At 40.3% G+C, this 15,592-nt stretch overlaps 1 protein-coding gene and 2 non-coding genes across 3 annotated transcripts in view; 2 read left to right on the forward strand and 1 right to left on the reverse strand.

Annotated features, from left to right (window-relative positions):
• Positions 1-6,760: 6,760 nt before the first annotated feature.
• Trnak-uuu lies at positions 6,761-6,833 on the forward strand. Its single transcript has one exon. It is a non-coding gene; the product is annotated as a tRNA-Lys (tRNA).
• A 347-nt stretch (positions 6,834-7,180) lies between these two features.
• On the reverse strand, positions 7,181-7,253 carry Trnak-uuu. The gene has a single exon. It is a non-coding gene; the product is annotated as a tRNA-Lys (tRNA).
• Positions 7,254-13,276: 6,023 nt separating this feature from the next.
• Positions 13,277-15,592, forward strand: part of Mdm4 (MDM4 regulator of p53) — a 29,002-nt gene continuing 26,686 nt past the window's right edge. The window contains exon 1 of the mRNA XM_015483361.2: positions 13,277-13,427. The gene's annotated coding sequence lies outside the window, so the exon portion shown is untranslated. The remainder of the gene's footprint in view (positions 13,428-15,592) is intronic.

Below are 15,592 nucleotides of genomic sequence, written 5' to 3' on the forward strand. Positions count from 1 at the left end.
CCTTCGGCCTCCTGAATCTCTGGAATTATGGTCATGCTCCACTGTGCCTAGCTAAAGTTCAGATTTTGTAGATGACAGAGAATCTGGCTGTAGACAAATGATGTAACAAGTGATGTAATCAGAAAAAAATCCTCCTGGGATAGCAGAGAGGAGGATTTGGAAGATGCACCACATGCCTTCCCTTTGTCCGTGCAGATCCTTCTGTCCTCTCTCTTCCTGGTGGGGGCTGGCCCATAGGCACAGCCGTGTGAGTGAAGGAGGCTGGATGGGGAAAGGTCAGGGAGGTCTGGACATTTATTCTTCAGGATCTCTGTTTCTGGGGTCACTTCAGCCAAAGATGATAGCCCCCATCATATGGCCGTCTCCCCCCTTTTCACTCCCTTCCTTTGACTTATCAGGATTGGATATGGAAATGTTGCTTGGCTACTGGCCCAGTGTATTACATGTTATTCCTTGGGGCTTTCCTATATACTGCCCACTTTTTTAAAAAAAATATTGACTCTTAAGCTTTAGGTGGACACAATATCTTTATTTTACATTTATGTGCATGCTAGGCAAGCACTCTACCACTGAGCCACAACCCCAGCCCCAAGCCACAACCCCAAGCCACAACCCGAGCCCCCTGCCCACGTTTTATAAATTGTCTTTCTTTCCCCCTCTGTCCCTCCCTCCCTTCCTTCTTCCTGCAGAGCATGGGGTGAACCCAGAACCTCTCACATGCCAGGGGAGTATTCTACCACTGAGTTACACCCCCAACCCTCTTTATTTTTTTTAACTCCCCCCAAGATTCCCCCTCAAATTGGAGTGTGCCATTTGCTTCTGACCAGGAATGTTGGCCAGGAATACAGACTAGGAGCTCAACAAAGAGACCATGGCTACATTTCAACTGCAAGATCAGGGAATCGAAACTGTGACAGAGAGATGAAAAGGAACAGACAGATAAAAGACACAGGATGTCAAATCAATGATATTTAACAGTGTATTGAATGTAGGGAATGAGGGAGGGGGAGGAATCTTGAATCGCCCCCCTCTGCATGCCTAGGAATTGATGGCAGGAGGTACCATTCCCTAGATTAGGGACCGTAAGATGGGGCCTAGGTGTTGGGAAAGCAATCATGAGTTGAATTTTGAACAGCTTGTGTTCGAAGTGTCTGTCAAATGCCTAGTTAGCAATGTCTAGCAGACCAGGGACTTATGACAATAAAAGTAAAGGTGTGGAAAGTGATATCAATGTTGGGCTCTAGGTTACGGGTGGTCAGTAAAATGGGACTATATTATATAAAAACTGGCATATGGAAGAAGGAAGAGGCCTACAAAAGAAATCTGGAAGAAATAACTGAATGGGGCTGGGGATGTGGCTCAAGCGGTAGCGCGCTTGCCTGGCATGTGTGCGGCCTGGGTTCGATCCTCAGCACCACATACAAAACAAAGATGTTGTGTCCGCCGAAAACTAAAAAATAAATACTCTCTCTCTTTAAAAAAAAAAAAAAAAAAAAGAAAAGAAATAACTGAAGAGGTAGGAGAAAAACTGGAGACCAGAGTGTCAGAAGAAGATCAGACGGAAAAGCTTGTCAGGAGAGAGTGAAAGGTTAGCACAGGACAGCAGGGACATCTAGGAGGACAGGGCTGGAAGATGCCCTTAGGAATGGCAAGAAAGTCACTGGTACCTATGGAGTGGGACTAGTCCGTTAAACCAGGTTCCAGTGGCTTAAAGAGTAAGAGAGACCCATTCTTTCTAGAAGCTTGGCAACGAAAGTGAAGAAATATAAGACAGTGGAGAGAGAGGAATGCAGGATAGGGGGAGACTCTTTATCTCTGTTTCTTTCTTTGTAGCAGGGATTGAACTCAGGGGCACTTAACCAACCAGCTACATCCCCAGCCCTTTTATGTATATTTTATTTAGGGGCCTCTCTAAATTGCTGAGGCTGACTTTGAACTCATGATCCTCCTGCCTCAGCCTCCTGAGCCTCTGGTTGTTTGTTTGTTTCTTTTAAAGATAAGAAGTAAACATGTTCATGTGTTGAAAGAGAAGACCAAGGAGAGGGAGAGAGAGAAAGAAAAAGTGATGAATGAAAATGTCCTAGAGAAAACAGATGGAAGATTGGAAGATGCCTGGGGTATCTTTGAAAAGAAGGGTATAAACAGATGCCTTTGTAGATTGGTAAACAAAGAAACTAGATGTTTAGAATATTGATTGCTCCTTGATAAGTCTTTGAGCAATCTGCTGAGAGTGAGGGATTCAAGATGGTTGAGGGCTTAAGAAAAGTGGTTAAAGGCTANATATATATATATATATATATGCGCGCACACACTCACACACACACCCACAAAAAAAAAAGTAATGAGAGCAGTATCTCCTTTGAATGGGATTAGGAGAACTGAAGAAAGCCAGCATTGTATATTCTAGTATGTCATTGCTACATTCTGAATGTTTTCCTCATTTTCTTCTTCAGTGTGTTCTACACCTGGAGCTTGGTGTAGCATGTTAGGTAGGAGTCAGGGTTTGCAAGATAGCTACAATGGAGGGATAAGGAAAGGGGCAGGCGTGGTGGCACATGCCTGTAATCCCAGTGACTCAGAGAGGCTGAGGCAGGAAGATCACATGCTCAAGGCCACCCTTAGCAATATAGGGTGGCCCTAGGCAACTCAGCAAGACCCTGTTTCTAAATAAAATATAAAAAGGGTGGGGGATGTGGATCAGGGGTTAAGTGTCCTTGGGTTCAAAAAAAAAAAAAAAAAGGCTCCTGACAAAAGAGGAAATGCCCAAGAGAGAAGTATAATTAAGGAAAAACTAAATCTTGATGAAGGACTAGTAAGGGATTTGACTACAGTCTTATTCCTTCTCCATTTTTTTTTCCTCCAGCACAAACTTCTTCCCTTGTTTAAAATCAATTAGCATAAAGGGATTAGTTTTTTTTTTTTTTTTACTTTAGTTTTTTACTCTTCTGTATTCACAGAACCTATAACAGTGCCCAGCACATAGCATGTTCTCAATAAAATTTTGTCACATGAATGAGTGCATTGTTTCTTGGAACTCTAAAAGTTCAAACTCCTGAAGAAAGTCTTGAAGCCTTTCAGGACTGGTCCTGGCTTTTCATTCTCGTTTCAGAGGACAAGGACTTTGTCTTTTTCATCTCTGAATTCCCAGAACAGGACCAGCCACATAGTATTCAATAGATTTGTGTTGAATAAATAACCTCTCAGTCCAGTACAACTTATACTTTGGCCTTACCAAACTTGCAGTTCCTAGAACACACAATATTCTCACCAAAGCTTTTCCCCCTGTGTGGGAAGGGTCTCCTATCCCCAGTCCCCACCTCTAGCCTCTTCCCTTTAGGGGCTGCCTCTGTACATGGTAGGTGGAATAATGGCCCTCCTGAAGGAAGAAGCGTCCACTTCCCAATCCCTGGAATCTGTGAATGTGTTATTTACAAAGTGAAAAGGCTTTTGCAGATCGGATTAAGCAGGATCCAGAGATCCAAAGATTATCCTAGATTTTTAGGTGAGCACTATTTAATCACTTCTGTCCCTAAAAGTGGAGAATTTCTCCCAGCTGAAGTCAGAGGGAGATGTGATATGGCAGAATTGCTAGGAAAATGCAATACAGCTGGCTTTTGAGTTGTGGGATGGAATTCCTGAGCTGAGGGATGGGACTAGATGAAGAAGGCAAGGAAGAGGAGGAACAAATTCTCCCCTGGAGTCGACAGAAGCAACACAGCTCTCCTGCCTGTGTTTAAGCCCAGTGAGATCCATGGTGGGCTTCTGACCTACAGAATGTAAGGTAATAAATTTTTGTGTTTGAATCCACTAAATTTGTGGTAATTTGTTACAGCAGCAATAACAAACTAATACACTCTCCAACTGGTTCTCTAGGAAACTTCCCTACTGTGACTCTGAAGACTGTCTACACATACCCTGAGAGCTGCTTGGGCTGTATCACTAATCACAGGGTGTTGTATTTTAGGAACAGAAGAAAAGAGCAACTGCACTAGAAGCAGCTTTTTAAGGGCAAGAAAATCTCTATTGTGAATCTCAGGGCCTAATTCATTGCCTGATTCAAAGCAGTCTCTCAGTAAATATTTGGTATTTGAAGACCTAGAGCTAGATCACAGGAAGAAACACAGTGACTCAGACATCGTCTAAGTCACATGATACAGAGCGTGAATGGAGGGATAAGGAAAGATTTCAGTGATGCCAGGCATTCTGACACATGCCTATAATTCCAGCTACTCAGGAGGCTGAGGCAGGAGGGTCACAATTTAAAGGCTAGCCTGGACAATTTAGCAAGATCCTGTCTCAAAATAAAAAGGGTTTGGAATTTAGCTCATTGGTAGAGGCCCTCTGGGTTCAATCCCCAGTACCAACAAAACAAAACAAAACAATCAAACAAACAAACAAAAATCCCACAAAACCAAACCAAAAAAAAAAATAAAAAAAGTAGAATCTGTGGGTTTAGCCTGCCCTCTAGTGGAGAAAATTAGGTTCAACATCTATGTAAAGTGAGAAGCTTGAAGTACATGGGGAAGATTTGATTCTAAATAAGGTACAAGATGGTACTTAATGGTGGTGTTTTTAATATATCATAGGTGAAACACATTCATTTCATGCTACCTCAGGGGGACTTTTCAATATTAACAAGTTCAATAGCTCACAACTGTTATAGTTAAAATTATTTTTCAGAGCCTGATAAAAGTCTGGTCACCGGTCTCTAGTTTGGCCTTACCTTTCTCTACCTCCCTGCGCTCTGGCCAGATTGTCATTTACCATTTCCTAAGTGTACCTTGCATTCTCCATGTTCCCTTCAGATTTTACTGTTTTCCTCTCCACTAAGCCTGGCTGTAACTCTCAGCTGTGGAAATAGTAGGTAGCCAATAAGCAACGTATTAATTAGTCAATCCCATTTAGTCTATTTAACTTTTTCCTTTTTCCTTTTGATTGGTGCATTATAATTATTAGTATATTTAATTTTTAACACATGTCTTTATTATCTTGAAGTAAAAAGAATATGATGGAACAAGGCTTTTGAGTATGACAGAATTTTGAAGTCCCCCTTATCTATTCCTGCTCCTCTAAGGAAGCCTGAACAGACACCATTTCACTTCCTTGAGAATGTGAATGTCTGATATCCTGGCACATGCCTGGAATCTCAGCTACTCAGGAGGCTGAGGGCAGGAGAAACTAGCCTGGGCAATTTAACAATACCCTGTCCCCTCAAAACAAAATAAAATAAAACAAACAAACACCTGAGGATATAGCTCAGGGGGTAGAGTGCTTACCCAGCATGTGTAAGGCCCTGGGTTCATCCTCAGAACCAATCCCATCAAAAAAAAAAAAAAAAAAATGGAGGTTTAATTCATTCCCACATCATTTGCAGAAACAGCCAGAAGATTTTCCTTATCTAACACAGCAGGTGATTATTTAGTTCACTCTAATTTCTTCTCTAAGACTCTTGACAGATGCTGATCATGTAGTTTCCTTACATTTTATAAGCCCTAACCTCTGTTCGTCTTCATCTCCTGCCATTTCAAATCTTGAATTTTTACTGCATTTATTACTTTATGTTAAAAATTGTTCAGTTTTGTGTCTGCTTTTCTTTCTAGACTGTTAGCAGGGTCCATGACCTATTCATATCCCACTCCAGAGCTATAACAGAGCTTAAGACATAATAAATGATCAATAAAAATATTTCTTGCATTAAATCTCTACTTTCTGGTACCTGAGCTTGCTCCTTGTGATCTTATTCACAGCAGAAAAAAATAACAGAAAGGTAAAACTTTAGACTTAAAAGGTTTCTTAGAGGTCATCTAATCAATTTCCCTGATTTTATACACGTGGAAACCTGAAGACCTATTCAGAAGAACACAATTTGTTGGTCTTTGTTCCAAAAGAACCAGACAATTCTAGAAAAGAAAAATTCCTTCCACTGAGGCTGGGCTATTTTGTTGTCCATTGTGTTCAGAAGCCTCAAGTTCCCAGAAACAAAAATGAATTCCCTTATCAGTCTTTGAAACTCCACAATTCTGTGTTCCACACCCTATGTGTCAGTGCTGATGAACTGATTTTAGGAAAAACTAGGCTGATCCGGGGAGTTTTATCCTTAACACTTCATGTTGCTCCCCCTGGTGCACACGAAGAAATACTACTTTGGAATGATTCACACAGTGAGCCTGACTTAAAAACTGCAACTTTCCTGAAAGGGAGGAAAGAAAAGCTCAATCAAAATTCACAATAAAATTCTAAACTCCCTTTCCTACAACCTAAATTTGGACTTACCTTTCTGCAGTCACGTCTATTTTTCTACGATACTAACTCCTCTTTTCATGGATTGAACGTGGTTTTCCTTCTTTTCTACTGAGGAATGCTCATAACAGCTGCATCGTGGGGTGAATGAAAGTGTTATTTTTCATCAATCGGAAAAATGCTGTAATCTAGCTCCATAAGTAAAATTAAGAGGTTCTAACTGGGGAGTAATAGAAGAGAAAGAAAGTGTAATAAAAAAAGGTCGCAATCCCGTCTTTGAAGTTTGAACGTTCACCTTATTTGCTGTTTTCTTGTAATTGACTACCATTAATTTCGTTTTAGAGAATTTATTAGATGTTGGAAATTTATCAAACATGAAATATGAGAAAAATCTCGAAGACACATGCCTTAAATAAATGAAGCAAAAAAAAGTTTTTTTATTATACATTTTAATCCACTGGAGAGAAATAATCTGTTACCTGTATACCAAGTAAACAGAAGAGCAAGCCGTGCAGAGAGCGCCCGGATAGCTCAGTCGGTAGAGCATCAGACTTTTAATCTGAGGGTCCAGGGTTCAAGTCCCTGTTCGGGCGGCTGTGGTTTTTGTTCCCAACTGCGTGTGTTAGCTCAGCCGGTCGCGAACGTACCTCCATTTTAAATTGAATTCGATTCATTGATTTCAGAATGTGCTTGGAAAAAGTGTTCTTAGGGCGGATAAGAGAGAAAGGTGACTGGGAAGAGGGTATGGAGGTTTCATATGCCGATGTTTGTGAGCAGAGAGACATTTTTTCGGATTGCAAATTGAGGAAGGGAAAAAAAGGGTTAAAAAGAAATCCCCCGTGTTCTCACCACAAAAGAATAAGAAGCATGTGAGGTAATGAACGCATTCATAAATTCAGATGTCATTTTTATTGGTCAGTTTTCAAGCCAAAAGCTGAAGCGCCCGAACAGGGACTTGAACCCTGGACCCTCAGATTAAAAGTCTGATGCTCTACCGACTGAGCTATCCGGGCTCTTGCAGAGAGAGGGCGCCTTTACACCGTCTTACATAAAAATAAGACGTCTTTTGTAACTAATCCTGTTCCGGCTTTTCACAAAACGGTTTCAACTTTAAAATTCGAGCTTTATGAGCAGAAGAAAAACAAGAGGGCCAAATTCGGCACCTTTCGCCAGCAATACCAGCTAATCCCGAATTGCAAATGTGTGCGTGCCTAACACCCAGACATCGATCCAATGTAAATAAGCTCCTACTTCTGAAGGGCTGTGGGACAGGGGTCCTACTTTACGGTTGATAACAGGGTGGATCCGCGCTAACTCCGCAGCAACAAGAAAAAAGTCTGAGAAAGAATATAAACCTGCCGTTCTGAAACCATTGGGTTGAACTAGTATAAAGTTGTAAAAAGAAGGGATGGTGAGGTGGCCCTATAGGTCGCCTGAAGGCGTCCAAGTAATTTTCGGGGCGCAAACCCGAGAGAGCACCAGCAGTACGTTGTGGGTAGAAGCCCCACGGAGTCGGAAACAGAAATGCTGAATACGCGGTGGAGGGCTTACCCCGATCTTGGTGTTGGAAATTTACCTCTCGCAGCCATCTGTAATTTGAGCACAGCTCTCTCTCTGCTAAGGAGCTAGTTGAGAATTACTCACAGGGGAATTGAGTATGGGACACTAAAGGATCTTTGGTAACTGACGTTGCTTCCTCTCAATTCAATCTTTAATTGGGGAGTGACTGCTTTGGTCTAGCAAAGCCACTTTTAGGAATTTGTCCCAAAGAAATAATCAGGGACATAAAAAACATCTGACTACAGGAGAGATATCTGATCATAGCATTTTTATTGGTAATGACATAAATAACTATATCAATAACTATATCAATTATGGTATAGCCTTAATATGAAATGTTATGATGCAGTCATTAGTATAAAATATAGACAAAAACAACTTGGGAAATTGAAAATATTGTTTAGAATAGTTCAAATTGCTTGCTTTTGTTTTTCTCTTTTTTTCAAGAAAAGAGTGCACATATATACACACACACTCAAAAACTAAAAGGATAAATGCTTCTACAAAGTCTGAGTTTTGAAGGTAGGGTGTGTCTGTTTGAATCCTGACTGCCATTGTGTAATTTTGAATTAACTGCTTCTCTGTGTCTGGGGACAATAGGATGATCATGAGAATAAATAAGATAGCATTATAAATTGTTTATAACTGGTCTGACATTTAATAAGTATACAGAGGGCCTGGGGTTGCAGCTCAGTGGTAGGGCGGTTGCCTCACATGTGTGAGGCACTGGTTCCATCCTCAGCACCACATGAAAATTAAAAAAAAAAAAGATATTGTGTCCATGTAAAACTTAAAAATATATATTAAAAAAGTATATATGAGGTCACATCAAGATTTAATGGCCCTTTAAGAAAAAAAGACTTAATGGCAAAGATGTCACAATAACAAAGCTGTATGGGTTCTGCTCTTTTACCAGTCCTTGAAGCTGTCCACCTTCAACAAAGATTAACATATTTGATTAGAGCGGAGGCAGATGTAATCATAAAAGCTGACAAACTTAATTCCTGGCAAAAGGAAGAATTTTATCCCTTAATTAGTGAGGTGCTATTACAATCTGTCACATTAATATTTAAGTTTCCCACTCAAAGGGAAACACATCAGATTTGTTCCATTCATGTTATATTAAAAACAATCACAATGATTACCATATTAAATACTCTTTATTATAAAAATCATATGCAAATTCTACTCAAAACTAATGCAGAATGGTTTCTAAAGCGGCTGTGTTTAGATGGGACACTGAGCCATGAAATTAGGACTATTATAATACTGGCTTTTCTTTGTTCAGAACCTTTTATTCTTCCTTACTACATATTGAATAACACATTAAATTTTTATGGCAGTCCTTACAGTAACTTTTTAAAAAATTTTTATTTATTCCTTACAGTAACTTTTGAATATTCAGGCATCCAAAATTCTCCATAAAATAGGCCCAGCCTATTTTGCTAGCATTCTATACCAGCACCATCTACTAGAACTGTATAACACAACAGTAGTTAGAAATGTTCTAACAGTAACCTTTTAAGATGTAAAAAGAAACAGCTGAAATTAATTTTAATAATGTTTTATTCAACACATGTAATCAATATAAAATATTATCAACAAGATATTTCACATAATTTTCTTCCTTTCTAAGTTTTTGAAGTCTGGTATTTATTTGTTTTTAATTATTTATTTTTTACTTATAGGTGGACACAATGTCTTTATTTTACTTTATGTGGTGGACACAATGTCTTTATTTTACTTTATGTGGTGCTGAGGATCTAACCCAGTGCTTCATATATGCTAAGGCAAGTACTCTACTTCTGAGCCACAACCCCAGCCCCCTCGTACATATCTTATGGTATATATTTTATATTTACAGCACACCCCACTCACCACATTTCAAGCCACCTGTGGCCAGTGGCTACTATATTAGTGTGATTCAATATTATCACAATCTTATACACAACAACTAACAATTCATCAAAGTGGACTCTTCTCAGTCTGTGTCTTCTGAACCCTCCTTCTTTCTCTCCCCATTTTTTTATGCCATGTCTCTTCTTCAAATGCCTTCTCCCACCTCTGCCTCTTGAAATCCTAATTGATTTATGTATTTAAATTTTTACCACAAATTGAACCCAGGGGTGCTTAACTATTGAGCCACACCCCACACCCCTTTTTATTTTTATTTATTTATTTTTTGGGGGTGGGTACCGGGAATTGAACTTAGGGTACTGTTGAACTCTGATCTTCCTGTCTCAGCCTCCCAAGCTGCTGGGATTACAGGCATGCACCACTGCATCCAGCTCCTACTAATTTTGTTAAGGCTCCACTTGAATTATAGTTCTTTTACAAAATCTTCAATGACAATGTTAAATAAGAAGAAATGATTAATTCAAGAGCTACAGACTTATGTTCAGTTTACAGATTCAGTAACAGAGCCATAATATTATTATTCAAATTGAAAAATAAAATTGGAATCCTATGTTACAACATGCACAAAAATCAATTCTACATAAGTTAATGACTTAAATGGGAAAAGCATATCTTTGGAACTTTTAGAACAAAATACATGACCCAGACAGGGAAGAGTCACTTTAAAAATATATCTAAAATTTACAAAACAAAGAAAATTACTAATACATTTTACTTCATTAGAAATTTCTGTTCATCAAAAGACTAAATTAAATAGTAAAAACAAGCTACAGATGTGAAGATGTTATTTGTTATACCTATCACCAAGAAGGACTAGTATCCAGATTATATAAAAACTCATACAGATTAATAAGAAAAAGACAGTCTGATAGAGAAATGGATAAAATATTTAGGCAATTCATAGATGAGGAAACTTAAGTCAATAATTATGGAAAAAATACTCATTATATTAATCATGAACATATAAAATAAACCACTATGGGAAATTATTTCATAGGAGAAACCATTTCATATCTATCATGCTTTTTTTAAAAAAAAAAATCTGAAAATGCTGATGATCGGCAAAGATGTGGAGCAACAGAATTCTTAACACTTCTGCTGGGAGTGTATACTTTTATAATTACTTTGGAGAAGACACTGGCATAATAGAGTGAACAGTATATATACAGTCAATAATTCTCTGTACTGTGCGCATGGAGACAAGTTAGAGAGAGTGTCAACAGCAGGATTGTTTGTAACAGAAAATTGTGAACACTTAATTCTTCTTGTTCTCCTCCTCCTCCTCTTCTTCCTCCTTCTCTTCTTTTTCTTCAGTGCTGGGGATCACATCTAGGGGATATGATCACACCACATGCAAGGTCAGCACTCCACCACTAAATATATCCCCAGCCCTTAAATATCATAAAAAGAGGAAATGAGTAAAAAAATGTGATGTAACCAGGCTATAATGGCACATGCCTGTAGTCCTAGCAACTGAGGCTGAGGCAGAAGGATCACTTGAGGCTAAAAGTTCATGAAAGCCTGGACAACATACACAATTTAATATCACCGAACTTCACAATAATGAGCAAAAATGTAATTTGCAAGCTGGGTGTGATGGTGCACACTTGTAATCCCAGACTAGGGAGACAAAACAGGAGGATTACAAATTGAAGGCCAGCCTCAGCAATTAAGTGAGAACTTCTCAAATTAAAAAATATAAAGGACTGGGGGAAAAATGGTTTGGACTGTAGCTCAGTAGTAAAGCTTCCCTGGGATCAATTTTCGGTGTCAAAGGAGGGAAAAAAAAAAAAATACTACTGGAAGATGAATGATTAATCAAAAATCAGAGTCAATCATGATGGAAAAATTTCTATTATTTTTTGGGGAGTGGGGTGGGGAAGAGACAAGACAACCAGGGATTGAACTCAGGGGCACTGGACCACTGAGCCACATCCCCAGCCCCTTTTTTTGTATTTTATTTAGAGACAGGGTCTCACTGAGTTGCTCAGGGCCTCTCAATGGCTTTGAACCCTTGGATCACAGGCCCGAGCTGCCACGGTCAGCTAAAAGTTCTACTCTTTAAGATTTCATAAATATTTAACGTATTTATCAAGACTTTATTATTTTTATATTTATATTCTTTTTACTGTCTCTGGGAGACAGTAGGAAGGGACCTAAGCTAACCAAAGGCTATTTGAAAGATACAAAACAAATTCCTGTTTGGAAGTTAAACAAAGGATATGGGGGGGGTGAGATTGACAGTGGTTCACCCCAAAAAGCCCTCCCCTCCTTTTTTTGAGAGGTTGTTCACTTTGAGTTAGCTGTAAACAACCGTGAGAAAGGAATTATTTCTTCAGCTTCTGAATCTTCCAGCCATGCAGGAAGTTATGCTAGAAGTAGAGCAAGGGGCAACTTGCAAATTAAGGAAGGTTATTGCCTAATTTTCTTTTGCATGGGTATCTAAGGAGCCATGTTTAAACAGAAGAGAGCGATCAGTGTGGTCAGGAGACTCCAAGCAAAGTTAAAAAAAAAAAAATTAAAAACCAAGGGGGCTTTATCCTGCAGAGAAATCAGGGAGAGAGTTGGAGACGAGAATTGATAGCTGTCTTCAAATAACTGAGCAGTATTCATACTGGAAGCAATGAAGCCTTAATCTGTTCTCCAAAGGACTGCGCTAAAACCAAAAGAAATTGCCAGGCAAAATAATATTACAGTTCAGAATATCCTCCAAATCTCAGGATCATCCTGAAATAAGTAAAATGAGAGCCGGGCCCACGCCTGTAATCCTAGCAATTCCAACTACGGAGGCAGAGGAGGAAGGATCACAAATTCGAGGCCAGCCTTCTCAATTTAGCAAGACCCTGTCTCAAAAAATAAAAAAGGGCTAGGGATGTGGTCCTGCTGTAAAGCACCCTTAGGTTCAATCCCCAGTACAAAGAGTCGGGGGAGAGAAAAAAAAAAGGAAGGAAAAGAAAATAAATGAAATTAGGTAGTGAGGAGTAATGCCCTCTTCCTGGATGCGACAGAAGTTGAAGGCAGCTTGCCTGCCGCCTTGCTGAAGACGCTTTTGTGGCTTTGGGAGAGATCAGACCAGATGGCCTGGCTGTGTGATCCAAGCAAGCTCCCTCTCACTATTCTTGGCACCTCTCTTTTAGTATTTGTCACATAATTAGCAGTTATTTGCGAATATACCAATCTAATCTCCCCCAATTAGTGACAACGCCGGATGCTCCGTTTTCGCTCTCCGGCCACCCCAGGGGCATAACGACGAATAAATTACATTAAGGAACAGTGGCAAGGAAGCATACGTAATTTTTCCGACGAGCTGAAGGCCTCCTCTGATTTTGTTCTAAACTTTCTCCCTTCCCTGTTTTGTGATCTCCTAGGCTACTTCTGTGACTATCACAAGACCCTACGACTTCCCCCAAATGTTTTCTCTCGAAACCTCAACTTCCAGTCGCCCAGGTGCGTGACTCTCTCCCCGGACTAGGATCTACTCTATGGTAGAGAGCCCAGCCTTTCTAGCTCTCGTAGTCCTCCAGTTGCCCCATCTATGGTTTCCGGAGGCCTCGCCGGAAGTTCTCGTAGGAGATGGGGGGGTTTAGGAAGCCGGAAGTTGCGCCCTCATTCCTCGCCATTTCAAAAATGCTGCTGGGGGTTTAGGACCTGCGACTGCCACTTCTACCCCCCGGGCTCCGAGGGGGAGCGACTCATGGAGCGACCGTAAGGTGTGGATCTTGGGTTTTGTATGCGGGGTTTCGGGAGGACCGGAGCGGGAGGTGGAGAGGGGGGAGCTGGCCTCGGTGCGGGCCGCAGTTGTGCGGGCCTCGGAGCGCGGGAGCGGGCTGGAGGAACTTGAGGCGTGGGTGGCGGCGCTGAACGGTCGCGCCGGGCGGAAGGAAGGCTGGTGGGGGAAGGGCTGTGAGACGCGCGCCCGCGGAAGAGAAAATGGAGGCTGAGGGAGGCCAGCCGAAACTTAAAATCCAAGTAGTCTAGTTGAAGATGCTTAACTCGGCGCAGGATCTGCGGAGTACCGAGGCACTTTGGAGGAGAGCCGGGGGGAGAGAGTGAGACGGGAAGGATGATATTGGCGTGACCTGAGCTTTAATCATTTTAGACTGCGAATTGTCTGCCTCATTTGAATGCTTATTTGAAAAATGCCCGTTTGGGGGCCACACCCAGACTTACGGAAACTTTATCCTGGGATGGGGCTCCAGGGTATGTATTTTAATCAGTGCACCTCGATGGTGGTCGTACTTGCTGAAGTTTGAAAATGGGCTGCTCTTGGCCTTAGGACGTTGCACGCGGAACAATTATGAGTCAAAGATATTTGGAGTCTTTAGGTATTAAGTATTAAGACACGTCAGTTCAGATGTATTCCCCTCCTCGTACATTTCCCAATATGAAAACGTATTTTAGTTTAAAAGTATTTATTTCACAATATTTTGCTTCCCGGTACTGGTCAGGATCACAAGTCTTAAAAGTGCAAAATACACAGGTGTGTAAAGGTAGCAGTCCAACATTCTTAACCCAGCTCTTCCGGCTAGCTAATGTTAACTGCTTGATGTTTATCCTTTCTGATTGTACCTACCCCAAGTCACATTTTTAAATCATAAGGGCACCCCTTTGTATGTATTTTTCCACTCAGTTTTTCAGATTATATCATGGGCTGCTTTCTATAAATACATACAATTCTTTCTTTTAAAGACTTGTATAGTATTGTGCTATAGTGTTGTACAACAAATATCTGTAACCAGATCCCTATTGATGTATTTTTACGTTATTTCCTGGCGGCTTGTTTGTTTTGCATATTGTGCTGGAGTATACTGTAGGGACACATTTCACGTTTTTAAACGTCTGGTAGTAGTTTCTTTTTTAAAAGAAAAAAATTTTTAAAGGAAAAAATTGTTTTCATTCTCATGTGCCGGTTGAAAACTGGTGTTTAATATAGGGCCCACAGCTTTAAGGAAGTTATAGAACAGTTCTGCTACTGATAAGTTTTTATTTTACTCTTAAAATCATAGTTGTCTTTAAAGGTAGAGATTTGAAGATGAGGTATATAGGAGTCTCTTGGACTGAGTATAGGGTGGAAACCACCCTTTTATCATCTCTGAGATGAATAAAACTAACTGTTCAGCTTTCTGGGATTTCAGTCTAGTAGGCACACAGATGAAAAGATAAAAATATGTGGGGTTTTTGTGTGTGTGTGTGCGCTAGTGTTGAACACAAGGTTTTGCACATGCTCTCCCACTGAGCTATACCCTCACCCCCAAGTAAGTATTTTAATAGAGGTGCTTTGACATCATTAACTTCCCTTGGGATTCAGAAAAACTGTTGACTAAGGAAGTGACTTTTGACCTAGGTAGAAGAATGAATAAAAATTTTTGAGTCTTGGAGAAAAGAAAAGACAAGTACTAAGGCTTTCAAATTTTAATCATGACCCCCCCCCCCAGTGAAAAATAAATTTTGTATTGTGTCCTATTACACATGGGAGTAATAGGAATAGTTGTGGCTTCTGCAGCCATAGTGCTTGTACTCCATGATTTGGGCATGTTTTCTTTCTCTTTGCTTCAGTTCTCTTTCTGCAATTGAGGCAATACTGTCTACCTTTTGGGATCTCCCTAAGGATTAAATGCGTTATTATATGAAAAGTGCTTTAAAGAATGCATGATCCGAAAGTGCTTAATATAGAATGTGGTAGTACTGTGAATTGAACCCAGGGATGCTTTATCATTAGTTACACCTCCACCCCTTTTTATATTCATTTTTCAGGCAGTCATGGTGGTGCATGCTTGTACTCTTAGCTACTTGGGTGTCTGAGGCAGGAGCTCCACAAGTTTGAGGGCAGCCTGAACCATGTCTCAAAAAAAAAAAAAAAAAAAAAAAAAAAAGG

Source organism: Marmota marmota, unplaced genomic scaffold, assembly GCF_001458135.2.
Source record: "Marmota marmota marmota unplaced genomic scaffold, marMar, whole genome shotgun sequence".
Classification (NCBI taxonomy): Eukaryota; Metazoa; Chordata; class Mammalia; order Rodentia; family Sciuridae; genus Marmota; species Marmota marmota.